The sequence below is a fragment of the Phalangium opilio genome, unplaced genomic scaffold, assembly GCF_054372755.1.
Source record: "Phalangium opilio isolate 3A_F unplaced genomic scaffold, DU_Popi_V2 ptg000087l_1, whole genome shotgun sequence".
NCBI classification, from domain to species: domain Eukaryota; kingdom Metazoa; phylum Arthropoda; class Arachnida; order Opiliones; family Phalangiidae; genus Phalangium; species Phalangium opilio.
The window spans coordinates 4,266,334-4,277,079 of record NW_028324192.1 but is presented as its reverse complement, the minus strand read 5'-3'; the positions used below and the strand labels follow the sequence as shown (position 1 = coordinate 4,277,079).

Genomic DNA, 10,746 nt, shown 5'->3' with positions numbered 1-10,746 from the left:
TTGGTAGTTCGAGCCCATCCGGGAGCGGTGTTGTGAGGTCTCAGATGTGACGTAAAAAGTCAAGGTTTTTACGCAAAACCTGACGAGCATTTAATTTTTGGGCTTCCGTGGCGCAATGGTTAGCGCGTTCTGCTGTTGACCCATAGGTTGGTGGTTCGAGCCCACCCGGGAGCGGTGTTGTGGGATCTCAAATGTAACGTAGAAAGCCAAAGTTTTTCCACAACACCTGACGACCATTTAATTTCTGAGCTTCCGTGGCTCAATGGTTAGCGCGTTCAGCTGTTAATCGAAAGGTTGGTGGTTGTGGGGTCTCAAATGTAACGTAGAAAGCCAAAGTTTTTCCACAATACCTGACAACCATTTAATTTCTGAGCTTCCGTGGCTCAATGGTTAGCGCGTTCGGCTGTTAGCCAATAGGTTGGTGCTTCAAGCATACCCGGGAGCGGTGTTGTGGGATCTCGAATGTAACGTAGAAAGCCAAAGTTTTTCCACAATACCTGACGACCATTTAATTTTTGGGCTTCCGTGGCGCAATGGTTAGCGCGTTCGGCTGTTTACCGAAAGGTTGGTGGTTCAAGCCCATCCGGGAGCGGTGTTGTGACGTCTCAGATGTTACGTAAAAAGTCAAGGTTTTTCCACAATACCTGACGACCATTTAATTTTTGGGCTTCCGTGGCTCAATGGTTAGCGCGTTCGGCTGTTAACCAATAGGTTGGTGGTTCGAGGCCACCCGGGAGCGGTGTTGTGGGATCTCACATGTAACGTAGAAAGCCAAAGTTTTTCCACAATACCTGACGTTCATTTAATTTTTGGGCTTCCGTGGCGCAATGGTTAGCGCGTTCGGCTGTTAACCGAAAGGTTGGTGGTTCAAGCCCACCCGGGAGCGGTGTAGTGGGATCACGAATGTAACGTAGAAAGCCAAAGTGCTTCCAGAATACCTGACGACCATTTAATTTTTGGGCTTCCGTGGCGCAATAATTAGCGCGTTCAGCTGTTAATCGAAAGGTTGGTGGTTCGAGCCCACCCGAGAGAGGTGTTGTGGGGTCTCAGATGTCGCGTAAAAAGTCAAAACTTTTCCACAATACGTGACAACCATTTAATTTCTGAGCTTTCGTGGCTCAATGGTTAGCGCGTTCGGCTGTTAGCCAATAGGTTGGTGGTTCGAGCCCACCCGGGAGCGGTGTTGTGGGATCTCAAATGTAACGTAGAAAACCAAAGTTTTTCCACAATACCTGACGACCATTTAATTTTTGGGCTTCCGGGGCGCAATGGTTAGCGCGTTCTTCTGTTAATCGAAAGGTTGGTGGTTCGAGCCCACCCGGGAGAGGTGTTGTGGGGTCTCAGATGTAGCGTAAAAAGTCAAAACTTTTCCACAATACGTGACAACCATTTAATTTCTGAGCTTCCGTGGCTCAATGGTTAGCGCGTTTGGCTGTTAACCAATAGGTTGGTGGTTCGAGCCCATCCGGGAGCGGTGTTGTGAGGTCTCAGATGTGACGTAAAAAGTCAAGGTTTTTACACAATACCTGACGAGCATTTAACTTTGGGCTTCCGTGGCTCAATGATTAGCGCGTTCGGCTGTTAACCAATAGGTTGGTGGTTCGAGCCCATCCGGGAGCGGTGATGTGACGTTAAAAGTCAAGGTTTTTCCAAAATACCTGACGACCATTTAATTTTTGGGCTTCCGTGGCGCAATGGTTAGCGCGTTCAGCTGCTATTCAAAAGACTGGTGGTTTGAGCTCTCCCGGGAGCGGTGTTGTGACGTCTCAAATGTAACATAAAATGTCAGAGTTTTTCCACAATACCTGTCGAACATTGAATTTTTGGGCTTCCGTGGCGCAATGGTTAGCGCGTTCAGCTGTTAATCGAAAGGTTGGTGGTACGAGCCCACCCGAGAGAGGTGTTGTGGGGTCTCAGATGTCGCGTAAAAAGTCAAAACTTTTCCACAATACGTGACAACCATTTAATTTCTGAGCTTTCGTGGCTCAATGGTTAGCGCGTTCGGCTGTTAGCCAATAGGTTGGTGGTTCGAGCCCACCCGGGAGCGGTGTTGTGGGATCTCAAATGTAACGTAGAAAGCCAACGTTTTTCCACAATACCTGACGACCATTTAATTTTTGGGCTTCCGGGGCGCAATGGTTAGCGCGTTCTTCTGTTAATCGAAAGGTTGGTGGTTCGAGCCCACCCGGGAGAGGTGTTGTGGGGTCTCAGATGTAGCGTAAAAAGTCAAAACTTTTCCACAATACGTGACAACCATTTAGTTTCTGAGCTTCCGTGGCTCAATGGTTAGCGCGTTCGGCTGTTAACCAATAGGTTGGTGGTTCGAGCCCATCCGGGAGCGGTGTTGTGAGGTCTCAGATGTGACGTAAAAAGTCAAGGTTTTTACACAATACCTGACGAGCATTTAACTTTGGGCTTCCGTGGCTCAATGGTTAGCGCGTTCGGCTGTTAACCAATAGGTTGTTGGTTCGAGCCCATCTGGGAGCGGTGATGTGACGTTAAAAGTCAAGGTTTTTCCAAAATACCTGACGACCATTTAATTTTTGGGCTTCCGTGGCGCAATGGTTAGCGCGTTCAGCTGCTATTCAAAAGACTGGTGGTTTGAGCTCTCCCGGGAGCGGTGTTGTGACGTCTCAAATGTAACATAAAATGTCAGAGTTTTTCCACAATACCTGTCGAACATTGAATTTTTGGGCTTCCGTGGCGCAATGGTTAGCGCGTTCAGCTGTTAATCGAAAGGTTGGTGGTACGAGCCCACCCGAGAGAGGTGTTGTGGGGTCTCAGATGTAGCGTAAAAAGTCAAAACTTTTCCACAATACGTGACAACCATTTAATTTCTGAGCTTCCGTGGCTCAATGGTTAGCGCGTTTGGCTGTTAACCAATAGGTTGGTGGTTCGAGCCCATCCGGGAGCGGTGTTGTGAGGTCTCAGATGTGACGTAAAAAGTCAAGGTTTTTACACAATACCTGACGAGCATTTAACTTTGGGCTTCCGTGGCTCAATGGTTAGCGCGTTCGGCTGTTAACCAATAGGTTGGTGGTTCGAGCCCATCCGGGAGCGGTGTTGTGAGGTCTCAGATGTGACGTAAAAAGTCAAGGTTCAATTCAATTCCAATTCAAAATGTTTATTTTATTTGCATTACAGATACAGTATACCACGGGGCTAAGTCACATTGTGACTTGTAAGCCCCGTGCCTATCTGTTTAATTTAATATAACAATTTTAATTTAATCAAATAAAAATAGATTTAACAATGGTGTCTTATAATAAATAATGTTAAAGATTCATGAAAAAACTTAATGTATATATGTTATATCCACTTGAAATTAAACAATGGCATGGTATAACATAAAAAATTTAACAATGGGTTATGCCAAAGGTGGCTTTATAAAAACAAATTAAATAAAAAAGTAAAGGTTTTGTTATTTTTTTCCAATATTAGTGATTTTATAGTCTTTTTAAATCTAAATAAATTCGGTTTGGCTTGAATTTCTGGTGATATTGTGTTATATAATTTTATTCCCGAATAAAAGATAGACGTGAATTTTTTTGAAGTGTTACATTTAGGTAAATCTAATAGATCTAATGATCTTGTATGTCTATTTTTCTGGTTTATCTTTACTAGGCTATTTTCACGCTTAATGTTTGTGTGTATGAAAGATAAGCTATTATACTTATATGTATATACTTGTATGTTTAGAATTTTTGTCCTAGTAAAGTACTCTTGGGTATGGTCTCTAAATGATAAGTTATATATTGATCTAATTGCCCTTTTTTGTAGGATATGTATCCTGTTTTGATTAGCTTTTGTTGTGTTGCCCCAGAATTGTATTCCATAAGATAGCACCGAATTAAATAATGCGTGGTATATTTCAATTAGAATATTTTATTTAGGTGTTTACACAATACCTGACGAGCATTTAACTTTGGGCTTCCGTGGCTCAATGGTTAGCGCGTTCGGCTGTTAACCAATAGGTTGGTGGTTCGAGCCCATCCGGGAGCGGTGATGTGACGTTAAAAGTCAAGGTTTTTCCAAAATACCTGACGACCATTTAATTTTTGGGCTTCCGTGGCGCAATGGTTAGCAGGTTCAGCTGCTATTCAAAAGACTGGTGGTTTGAGCTCTCCCGGGAGCGGTGTTGTGACGTCTCAAATGTAACATAAAATGTCAGAGTTTTTCCACGATACCTGTCGAACATTGAATTTTTGGGCTTCCGTGGCGCAATGGTTAGCGCGTTCGGCTGTTAACCAATAGGTTGGTTGTTCGAGCTCATCCGGGAGCGGTGTTGTGAGGTCTCAGATGTGACGTAAAAAGTCAAGGCTTTTACGCAAAACCTGACGAGCATTTAATTTCTGAGCATCCGTGGCTCAATGGTTAGCGCGTTCGGTTGTTAACCAATAGTTTGGTAGTTCGAGCCCATCCGGGAGCGGTGTTGTGAGGTCTCAGATGTGACGTAAAAAGTCAAGGTTTTTACGCAAAACCTGACGAGCATTTAATTTTTGGGCTTCCGTGGCGCAATGGTTAGCGCGTTCTGCTGTTGACCCATAGGTTGGTGGTTCGAGCCCACCCGGGAGCGGTGTTGTGGGATCTCAAATGTAACGTAGAAAGCCAAAGTTTTTCCACAACACCTGACGACCATTTAATTTCTGAGCTTCCGTGGCTCAATGGTTAGCGCGTTCAGCTGTTAATCGAAAGGTTGGTGGTTGTGGGGTCTCAAATGTAACGTAGAAAGCCAAAGTTTTTCCACAATACCTGACAACCATTTAATTTCTGAGCTTCCGTGGCTCAATGGTTAGCGCGTTCGGCTGTTAGCCAATAGGTTGGTGCTTCAAGCATACCCGGGAGCGGTGTTGTGGGATCTCGAATGTAACGTAGAAAGCCAAAGTTTTTCCACAATACCTGACGACCATTTTATTTTCGGGCTTCCGTGGCGCAATGGTTAGCGCGTTCGGCTGTTAACCGAAAGGTTGGTGGTTCAAGCCCATCCGGGAGCGGTGTTGTGACGTCTCAGATGTTACGTAAAAAGTCAAGGTTTTTCCACAATACCTGACGACCATTTAATTTTTGGGCTTCCGTGGCTCAATGGTTAGCGCGTTCGGCTGTTAACCAATAGGTTGGTGGTTCGAGGCCACCCGGGAGCGGTGTTGTGGGATCTCACATGTAACGTAGAAAGCCAAAGTTTTTCCACAATACCTGACGTTCATTTAATTTTTGGGCTTCCGTGGCGCAATGGTTAGCGCGTTCGGCTGTTAACCGAAAGGTTGGTGGTTCAAGCCCACCCGGGAGCGGTGTTGTGGGATCACGAATGTAACGTAGAAAGCCAAAGTGCTTCCAGAATACCTGACGACCATTTAATTTTTGGGCTTCCGTGGCGCAATAATTAGCGCGTTCAGCTGTTAATCGAAAGGTTGGTGGTTCGAGCCCACCCGAGAGAGGTGTTGTGGGGTCTCAGATGTCGCGTAAAAAGTCAAAACTTTTCCACAATACGTGACAACCATTTAATTTCTGAGCTTTCGTGGCTCAATGGTTAGCGCGTTCGGCTGTTAGCCAATAGGTTGGCGCTTCAAGCATACCCGGGAGCGGTGTTGTGGGATCTCGAATGTAACGTAGAAAGCCAAAGTTTTTCCACAATACCTGACGACCATTTAGTTTTTGGGCTTCCGTGGCGCAATGGTTAGCGCGTTCGGCTGTTAACCGAAAGGTTGATGGTTCAAGCCCATCCGGGAGCGGTGTTGTGACGTCTCAGATGTTACGTAAAAAGTCAAGGTTTTTCCACAATACCTGACGACCATTTAATTTTTGGGCTTCCATGGCTCAATGGTTAGCGCGTTCGGCTGTTAACCAATAGGTTGGTGGTTCGAGGTTACCCGGGAGCGGTGTTGTGGGATCTCACATGTAACGTAGAAAGCCAAAGTTTTTCCACAATACCTGACGACCATTTAATTTTTGGGCTTCCGTGGCGCAATGGTTAGCGCGTTCGGCTGGTAACCGAAAGGTTGGTGGTTCAAGCCCACCCGGGAGCGGTGTTGTGGGATCACGAATGTAACGTAGAAAGCCAAAGTTTTTCCAGAATACCTGACGACCATTTAATTTTTGGGCTTCCGTGGCGCAATAATTAGCGCGTTCAGCTGTTAATCGAAAGGTTGGTGGTTCGAGCCCACCCGAGAGAGGTGTTGTGGGGTCTCAGATGTGCCGTAAAAAGTCAAAACTTTTCCACAATACGTGACAACCATTTAATTTCTGAGCTTTCGTGGCTCAATGGTTAGCGCGTTCGGCTGTTAGCCAATAGGTTGGTGGTTCGAGCCCACCCGGGAGCGGTGTTGTGGGATCTCAAATGTAACGTAGAAAGCCAAAGTTTTTCCACAATACCTGACGACCATTTAATTTCTGAGCATCCGTGGCTCAATGGTTAGCGCAATCGGCTGTTAACCAATAGTTTGGTAGTTCGAGCCCATCCGGGAGCGGTGTTGTGAGGTCTCAGATGTGACGTAAAAAGTCAAGGTTTTTCCACAATACCTGACGACCATTTAATTTTTGGGCTTCCGTGGCGCAATGATTAGCGCGTTCAGCTGTTAATCGAAAGGTTGAAGGTTCGAGCCCACCCGGGACAGGTGTTGTGGGGTCTCATATGTAGCGTAAAAAGTCAAAACTTGTCCACAATACGTGACAATCATTTAATTTCTGAGCTTCCGTGGCTCAATGGTTAGCGCGTTCGGCTGTTAACCAATAGGTTGGTGGTTCGAGCTCATCCGGGAGCGGTGTTGTGAGGTCTCAGATGTGACGTAAAAAGTCTAGGTTTTTACGCAAAACCTGACGAGCATTTAATTTTTGGGCTTCCGTGGCGCAATGGTTAGCGCGTTCTGCTGTTGACCCATAGGTTGGTGGTTCGAGCCCACCCGGGAGCGGTGTTGTGGGATCTCAAATGTAACGTAGAAAGCCAAAGTTTTTCCACAATACCTGACGACCATTTAATTTCTGAGCTTCCGTGGCTCAATGGTTAGCGCGTTCAGCTGTTAATCGAAAGGTTGGTGGTTGTGGGGTCTCAAATGTAACGTAGAAAGCCAAAGTTTTTCCACAATACCTGACAACCATTTAATTTCTGAGCTTCCGTGGCTCAATGGTTAGCGCGTTCGGCTGTTAGCCAATAGGTTGGCGCTTCAAGCATACCCGGGAGCGGTGTTGTGGGATCTCGAATGTAACGTAGAAAGCCAAAGTTTTTCCACAATACCTGACGACCATTTAATTTTTGGGCTTCCGTGGCGCAATGGTTAGCGCGTTCGGCTGTTAACCCAAAGGTTGGTGGTTCAAGCCCATCCGGGAGCGGTGTTGTGACGTCTCAGATGTTACGTAAAAAGTCAAGGTTTTTCCACAATACCTGACGACCATTTAATTTTTGGGCTTCCGTGGCTCAATGGTTAGCGCGTTCGGCTGTTAACCAATAGGTTGGTGGTTCGAGGCCACCCGGGAGCGGTGTTGTGGGATCTCACATGTAACGTAGAAAGCCAAAGTTTTTCCACAATACCTGACGACCATTTAATTTTTGGGCTTCCGTGGCGCAATGGTTAGCGCGTTCGGCTGGTAACCGAAAGGTTGGTGGTTCAAGCCCACCCGGGAGCGGTGTTGTGGGATCACGAATGTAACGTAGAAAGCCAAAGTTTTTCCAGAATACCTGACGACCATTTAATTTTTGGGCTTCCGTGGCGCAATAATTAGCGCGTTCAGCTGTTAATCGAAAGGTTGGTGGTTCGAGCCCACCCGAGAGAGGTGTTGTGGGGTCTCAGATGTAGCGTAAAAAGTCAAAACTTTTCCACAATACGTGACAACCATTTAATTTCTGAGCTTTCGTGGCTCAATGGTTAGCGCGTTCGGCTGTTAGCCAATAGGTTGGTGGTTCGAGCCCACCCGGGAGCGGTGTTGTGGGATCTCAAATGTAACGTAGAAAGCCAAAGTTTTTCCACAATACCTGACGACCATTTAATTTTTGGGCTTCCGGGGCGCAATGGTTAGCGCGTTCAACTGTTAATCGAAAGGTTGGTGTTTCGAGCCCACCCGGGAGAGGTTTTGTGGGGTCTCAGATGTAGCGTAAAATGTCAAAACTTTTCCACAATACGTAACAACCATTTAATTTCTGAGCTTCCGTGGCTCAATGCTTAGCGCGTTCGGCTGTTAACCAATAGGTTGGTGGTTTGAGCCCACCCGGGACCGGTGGTGTGGGATCTCAAATGTAACGTAGAAAGCCAAAGTTTTGCCACAATACCTGACGACCATTAAATTTTTGGGCTTCCTTGGCTCAAAGGCTAGCGCGTTCGGCTGTTAACGAATAGGTGTGTGGTTCGAGCCCATCCGGGAGCGGTGTTGTGACGTCTCAGATGTGACGTAAAAAGTCAAGGTTTTTTCCACAGCACCTGACGACCATTTAATTTTTGGGCTTCCGTGGCGCAATGATTAGCGCGTTCAGCTGTTAATCGAAAGGTTGAAGGTTCGAGCCCACCCGAGAGAGGTGTTGTGGGGTCTCAGATGTAGCGTAAAAAGTCAAAACTTTTCCGCAATACGTGACAACCATTTAAATTCTGAGCTTCCGTGGCTCAATGGTTAGCGCGTTCGCCTGTTAACCAATAGGTTGGTGGTTCGAGCCCATCCGGGAGCGGTGTTGTGACGTCTTAGATGTGACGTAAAAAGTCAAGGTTTTTCCACAATACCGGACGACCATTTAATTTTTGGGCTTCTGTGGCGCAATCGTTAGCGCGTTCGGCTGTTAACAGAAAGGTTGGTGGTTCGAGCACACCCGGGAGCGGTGCTATGAGGTCTCAGATGTTACGTAAAAAGTCAAAGTTTTTCCACAATACCGGACGACCATTTAATTTTTGGGCTTCCGTTGCGCAATGGTTAGCGCGTTCAGCTGCTGTTCAAAAGACTGGTGGTTTGAGCCCTCCCGGGAGCGGTGTTGTGACGTCTCAGATGTAACATAAAATGTCAGAGTTTTTCCACAATACCTGACGAACATTGAATTTTTGGGCTTCCGTGGCGCAATGGTTAGCGCGTTCAGCTGTTAATCGAAAGGTTGGTGGTTCGAGCCCACCCGGGAGAGGTGTTGTGGGGTCTCAGATGTAGCGTAAAAAGTCAAAACGTTTCCACAATACGTGACAACCATTTAATTTCTGAGCCTCCGTGGCTCAATGGTTAGCGCGTTCGGCTGTTAACCAATAGGTTAGTGGTTCGAGCCCACCCGGGAGCGGCGTTGTGGGATCTCAAATGTAACGTAGAAAGCCAAAGTTTTTCCACAATACCTGACGATTTAGTTTTTGGGCTTCCGTGGCGCAATGGTTAGGGCGTTCGGCTGTTAACCAATAGGTTGGTGGTTCGAGCCCTCCCGGGCGCGGTGTTGTGGGATCTCAAACGTAACGTAGAAAGCCAAAGTTTTTCCAAAATACCTGACGACCATTTAATTTTTGGGCTTCCGTGGCGCAATGATTAGCGCGTTCAGCTGTTAATCGAAAGGTTGAAGGTTCGAGCCCACCCGGGAGAGGTGTTGTGGGGTCTCAGATGTAGCGTAAAAATTCAAAACTTTTCCACAATACGTGACAACCATTTAATTTCTGAGCTTCCGTGGCTCAATGGTTAGCGCTTTCGGCTGATAACCAATAGGTTGGTGGTTCGAGCCCATCCGGGAGCGGTGTTGTGAAGTCTCAGATGTGACGTAAAAAGTCAAGGTTTTTACACAATACCTGACGAGCATTTAATTTTTGGGCTTCCGTGGCGCAATGGTTAGCGCGTTCAGCAGTTAACAAATAGGTTAGTGGTTCGAGCCCACCCGGAAGCGGCGTTGTGGGATCTCAAACGTAACGTAGAAAGCCAAAGTTTTTCCACAATACCTGACGACCATTTAATTTTTGGGCTTCCGTGGCGCAATGGTTAGCGCGTTCAGCTGTTAATCGAAAGGTTGGTGGTTCGAGCCCACCCGAGAGAGGTGTTGTGGGGTCTCAGATGTAGCGTAAAAAGTCAAAACTTTTCCACAATACGTGACAACCATTTAATTTCTGAGCTTTCGTGGCTCAATGGTTAGCGCGTTCGGCTGTTAGCCAATAGGTTGGTGGTTCGAGCCCACCCGGGAGCGGTGTTGTGGGATCTCAAATGTAACGTAGAAAGCCAAAGTTTTTCCACAATACCTGACGACCATTTAATTTTTGGGCTTCCGGGGCGCAATGGTTAGCGCGTTCAACTGTTAATCGAAAGGTTGGTGTTTCGAGCCCACCCGGGAGAGGTTTTGTGGGGTCTCAGATGTAGCGTAAAATGTCAAAACTTTTCCACAATACGTAACAACCATTTAATTTCTGAGCTTCCGTGGCTCAATGCTTAGCGCGTTCGGCTGTTAACCAATAGGTTGGTGGTTTGAGCCCACCCGGGACCGGTGGTGTGGGATCTCAAATGTAACGTAGAAAGCCAAAGTTTTGCCACAATACCTGACGACCATTAAATTTTTGGGCTTCCTTGGCTCAAAGGTTAGCGCGTTCGGCTGTTAACGAATAGGTGTGTGGTTCGAGCCCATCCGGGAGCGGTGTTGTGACGTCTCAGATGTGACGTAAAAAGTCAAGGTTTTTTCCACAGCACCTGACGACCATTTAATTTTTGGGCTTCCGTGGCGCAATGATTAGCGCGTTCAGCTGTTAATCGAAAGGTTGAAGGTTCGAGCCCACCCGAGAGAGGTGTTGTGGGGTCTCAGATGTAGCGTAAAAAGTCAAAACTTTT

The 10,746-nt window shown here is 46.7% G+C and overlaps 2 non-coding genes across 2 annotated transcripts; both read left to right on the top strand.

The window, feature by feature from the left end:
• The first annotated feature begins 5,950 nt into the window (after nt 1-5,950).
• TRNAT-GGU (transfer RNA threonine (anticodon GGU)) lies at nt 5,951-6,023 on the top strand. The gene has a single exon. It is a non-coding gene; the product is annotated as a tRNA-Thr (tRNA).
• Nucleotides 6,024-7,544: 1,521 nt separating this feature from the next.
• Nucleotides 7,545-7,617, top strand: TRNAT-GGU (transfer RNA threonine (anticodon GGU)). Its single transcript has one exon. It is a non-coding gene; the product is annotated as a tRNA-Thr (tRNA).
• Nucleotides 7,618-10,746: the final 3,129 nt, after the last annotated feature.